Here is a 6000-nt window from a genome sequence, read left to right as displayed (position 1 = left end):
CATATACAGCTCTACTGTGTACACATACAGCTCAGCTACATGTACATTACACATATACAGCTCTACTGTGTACACATACAGCTCAGCTACATGCACATTACACACATACAGCTCAGCTACATGTACATTACACATATACAGCTCTACTGTGTACACATACAGCTCAGCTACATGTACATTACACATATACAGCTCTACTGTGTACACATACAGCTCAGCTACATGTACATTACACATATACAGCACTACTGTGTACACATACAGCTCAGCTACATGTACATTACACATATACAGCTCTACTGTGTACACATACAGCTCAGCTACATGCACATTACACATATACAGCTCTACTGTGTACACATACAGCTCAGCTACATGTACATTACACATATACAGCTCTACTGTGTACACATACAGCTCAGCTACATGTACATTACACATATACAGCTCTACTGTGTACACATACAGCTCAGCTACATGTACATTACACATATACAGCTCTACTGTGTACACATACAGCTCAGCTACATGTACATTACACATATACAGCTCTACTGTGCACACATACAGCTCAGCTACATGCACATTACACATATACAGCTCTACTGTGTACACATCCAGCTCAGCTACATGTACACTACACATATACAGCTCTACTGTGTACACATACAGCTCAGCTACATGCACATTACACATATACAGCTCTACTGTGTACACATACAGCTCAGCTACATGTACATTACACATATACAGCTCTACTGTGTACACATACAGCTCAGCTACATGTACATTACACATATACAGCTCTACTGTGTACACATACAGCTCAGCTACATGTACATTACACACATACAGCTCAGCTACATGTACATTACACATATACAGCTCTACTGTGTACACATACAGCTCAGCTACATGTACATTACACATATACAGCTCTACTGTGTACACATACAGCTCAGCTACATGCACATTACACATATACAGCTCAGCTACATGTACATTACACATATACAGCTCTACTGTGTACACATACAGCTCAGCTACATGTACATTACACATATACAGCACTACTGTGTACACATACAGCTCAGCTACATGCACATTACACACAGCTCTGCTGCAGACATATATAACACACACATACACAGCTCTGCACCACGCACATCACACACACACAGCTCTGCTGCATACACATAACTTCAGCTCATCCAGCAGCGATCACAACCAGCACAGCAGAGTCCTGCATACACTGAGCAGATGAGCCTAGAGCAGCAGCCCCTGATCATGTGACTCCTCCTCCTCCATGTGACTGATCACATGACGGTGACATCATCGCAGGTCCTGTACACGGCTCCTCTATAGATACAGGTAGGTGTGTACGGTCGGTGTCAGATCAGGATTATTGGGGATGTTTATTATTAACCCCTTATAGTAGTAGTCGTGCAGTGAACAATTTATACCCGGTCCACAGGATAGGAGATCAGTTGTAGATCACTGGGGGGGGGGGGGGGAGTCTCTTGTACGGGCCCCGGCTCTACCTGGGAGTGTTGCGTCACATTCCCCGCACAATACTTGGATTGACCCGCCCCCTAAATCTATCTTTCTTGGAGATCCATTTGGCTGTAATTGAAGATTTTCCTATCCTTGGTGACGGAAAATATAGATTTTATGAAAGACAGGAGGCGAGCATTATTTGCATTTCTTTCTTTACTGCAAAACATATAGCAGCTATGTAAATCGTAGAAAAACTTTAAGGTATACAGGTGTTACAATCACAGGTAAGCACAACCAAGCATGCTGACCAAGTAGTGTCCAATCAGCACACAGCCCAGGTTATATAAGATCTAGTCTGACAGAAATAACCCTCTTTCTTTGATGAATAGTTCCATAAGAGAAAAAATATCAGTTAAAGAAGATCTTGAGCGTAATACAGTCTATAACGGGAACTGGAATGAATTGAAAGTCGAATTCTTCTGTAGAAGATAACCAGGAGATGAAGAAGTTCATTCATCTGTGAAGTTGAATCAATGATGCCTGATGAAGCTGCGCATGTGCAGCGAAACGCGTTGCATCTAATAAATCCATTGATTTTATCTGGCTCCCTGATGGTTCCTCTCTGCGCCGGACTAACTCCTGAATTTACGGTCGTCCTGTTTTGATTCTACTTCTACCCAGGAGGGCTGCAGTGGACCTATACATATATTCATTCTACACTTTACCTTGTTGTGTGTGGGCGCACAACCAACTCTGGTAAGCGGCTTGGGAATTACCGTCCCCTTCCCCCACTAACAAGACCTGCTGATCCCGCAGATGAGGCGCCTTCCTCCCTCTCTCTGTGAAGTTGAAGAAAGACTTGAGAAATGAACGCGATGAGGATCCAAAACGAAGATACATAGAATAAGTAGATCCAAATGTCCTGACAATTAGTAGGCTGAAAATAGAATAATAATAGTTAGAGGGATGGGTCAAGGGAGGGATTATGCTCGCCTCCTGTCTTTCATAAAATCTATATTTTTCCGTCACCATGGATAGGAAAATCTTCAATTTTATTTCAAGACAGGAGGCCTCGCATTATTTGCATGTTCAAAGCTACAATAAGGTTAACTTTTACGTTAAGATTATATGATTAAAGTAAAGACATAGATACATGGGGATCAGGTCTGAAATAAAAAGTCTTAAAAGTAGAATCTGAAGACCAATCGGCTGCCTTCAACAGATCAGATAGAGAAACCCCTGATTGGAAAAGTTTAGTAGACACTGCGCCTCTAGTAGAATGGGCACCAAACATGGAAACATCAATATTTGCTAAGGACATAGCCTGTTTGACCCATCTAGCCGGAGTAGCAGAAGAAACTGGAAGGTGCGGTTTACAGCAAGAAATGAGCAGTTGGGAATGTGAGGGATGACGTAAACTAGAAGTTTTTGCCTCGTAAGATTTGAGGCAACGAACTACACAGAGTTTCTCATTATGAGGAAAAGGAGGATAGGATACGTGATTAAGACTAGTCTTGGTGCGTCTGTGGATGGTAAATGTAACGCCTTGACGAGAAAAATTTCTCTGTGATATATCCAAGGCTCTAACATCGGAAACTCGTTTAATAGAAATGAGGCAAAGAAGTGTAGTGAGTTTGATGGATAACATCTTTAATGTGAGAGAATCATTATCCTCCCAGGATAGAAAAAGGTTGAGGAGAATATTGACGTCCCAAGTAGATTGATATCTGGGTAAAGGAGGACGTTTGAAACGATTTCCTTTTGAAAAGTTTACAAATCAGGATGTTTTCCAACAGGAATGGAATTAAAGGAGTACTCCGGCGTGCACTTTTTTTCCTTTTATCCCGTCCGGGCTTCAAAATAAAAGAAAACAAACTTTCTCTTACCTGCCAACGAGCCCCCAGAGCTCCGGTACACTCCGGTACAGGTGTTCGGTCCCCGGGCTGTATTCTTCTTACTTTCTGTTAGCCCGGCACGTCACACGGAGCTTCAGCCTATCACCGGCCGAGGCAGGACATCGCTGTGGCCGGTGATAGGCTGAAGCTCCGTGTGACGTGCCGGGCCAACAGAAAGTAAGAAGAATACAGCCCGGGGACCGAACACCTGTACCGGAGTGTACCGGAGCTCCGGGGGCTCGTTGGCAGGTAAGAGAAAGTTTTCTTTTATTTTGCAGCCCTGACGGGATAAAAGGAAAAAAGTGCGCGCTGGATTACTCCTTTAATTGGGTCATAATAAAAAGAGATAGCTTCTATAGAGATTTAAAGTACGATAAGCCTTGCCTATATCAAAAGAAGCTGATAAATAATTTAGAATATGTGGGATAGATGCAGATATGGGATCCAGATCCTGTTGTATGCACCAATCAGCCCAAAGTTTCCAGGCTGATCGGTAAGCAATCCTGGTACCTGGAGCCCAGCCTTCCGCGAGGATGTCTCTAGTTGACTGAGAAAATTCTCAGACAAAAGGGGATGACCTGAGATCAGCCAGGCTATTAAAGGAAGTTTATGCGATAGGATCAGTGGGTGAAGGTTCCCTAAGGGGTCTGTAAGGAGATTTGGAGTTTGTGGAAGGAGTCTCGGATAATCTATTATCATTCCCAGAATTTGTGGGAACCAAGATAGGGTTGGCCACCAGGGAGTGATCATCACCAAAGTTGATTTCTGAATAGACACTTGAAGAAGAACTCTGGGAAAGAGAGAGAAGGGAGGAAACGCATAGAGTGTTTGTACAGGCCAAGACTAAAGGAGAGCATCTACCGATAATGCTTCCGGATCGGGACGCCAGCTGAAAAATAGGGGCAGTTGGCGATTGAGACGTGATGCAAACAAGTCTAGATGAAGAGGGCCCCATAAAAGGTTGATTTGGTGAAAAATCATAGGGTGTAATTTCCAATCACTGGTGTCTATCAAATAGTGTGAATTCCAATCCGTTACGGTATTGGAAAGGCCTGGAAGATATTCTGCCTTCAAGGAAATATTCCTGTCCAGGCAAAAGAAGAGAAACTTGTTCTTTGTTGAGAACAGAACAAATTTCTTATCGAATAACCTTCAATTTCTTTGAGGGGAGGCTGAAAAGGGTAGTTTGAGTGTCTACTGTAAACCCGAGAAATTCTACTTCCTTGGAAGGAATTAGAATGGATTTCTCCTGATTGATAATGAATCCGAGACTGGCTAAGAGTCACTCCATATGAAGGGAGACTAATTGGTAAGAAGAGGCCATAATGAGGATATCGTCCACATAAATTATTAGACGAACACCTCTTGATCGTAGAGAAGCTACCACCGGTTTAATGAGTTTCGTGAAACACCATGGAGCTGATGAAAGGGCGAATGGAAGGCAAGTAAATTGCCATTTTTGTTTGTTCCAGATAAACTGAAGATATGGTTGAGATATTGGATGAATAGGGATTGTAAGATAAGATTCTTTGAGGTCGATTTTTATCAACCAATCCTCTTTCATTAGTAGGTCTCTTAAAAGATGAATGCCTTCCATCTTGAAATGGCGGTAACGAACAAAATTGTTGTGAAGTTTAAAGTTTATGACAGGTCTGTGACCGCCATCTTTCTTTTTGACCAGAAAGAGATTGCTCACAAAACCCGTGGAATTTAAAGGGATTTGAATAATTGGCTTTTTTCATACAAATGTCTCTGATCTCTGATTGCACCAGTATTTGGTCTGGTTTTGAAAAATATATTGGGTTTGGAATAGAAATTTGGAATGGGTTGAATACAAATTCTATCTGATAACACAGGACAGTATTGAGGATCCACTGGTCGGAAGATATCTTTTCCCAATTTTGGAAAAAATGCATGATTCTTCCGCCCACTGGTAAATGGGAAGAAGGGGTATGAAATCTTACCTGAGTATGGTCTTGAGCGATTGGCACCTCTCTGTCCCCTTGCCCTCCAGGGCCGTTCTCGGTAGGGAAAGAAAGGTTGAGGTTGCTGGACTTGGACACTGAAGGATTGCCTATCTTGTTGAGGGGGACCTCGATACTGGGATCTGCATTTTGTGCTGTGGCTGGGAATACGGCCCCTACTTTTCCCAGCCCTTCCAAAAATGTTATTGGAGAGCACCTTTTTTTAAAGAGCTCTGGGCCTTATCTAGCTATCAATTGAAAATTGGCCGACGTACTTAGATATTTCTTTTATAAAGTTTTCTCTGAATAGGAGGGGTTCTGTAGATGAGGAGGTTTCAGTAGTAGCTAAATGGGCCAGCTGTGGGTCTAGTTTCATGAGGATAGAACGTCTATGGAAATAGATTCATTGGTGTTTCCTAAAAAACATACCGCCCGTTGGGACCAACCTTTTAGAGTAGTAATGTCCACAGGATTAAAAAGACTGAGGCCTCTTCTGCAAGCTCTAAAATTTTTGTTAGTGGGCCTAGGACATCCAGAACTATCCTGGCAGGTTTTAAATGCCCGATCCACCCACCCCCTTTTTTTGGATTTTTGAAGATATCTGATGAGAATGGGGTCTAAATCAGGGGTAGAGGACACTCTGC

Source organism: Hyla sarda, chromosome 1 (assembly GCF_029499605.1).
Source record: "Hyla sarda isolate aHylSar1 chromosome 1, aHylSar1.hap1, whole genome shotgun sequence".
Lineage (NCBI taxonomy): Eukaryota > Metazoa > Chordata > Amphibia > Anura > Hylidae > Hyla > Hyla sarda.
Note: the sequence above shows the minus strand (reverse complement) of the source record.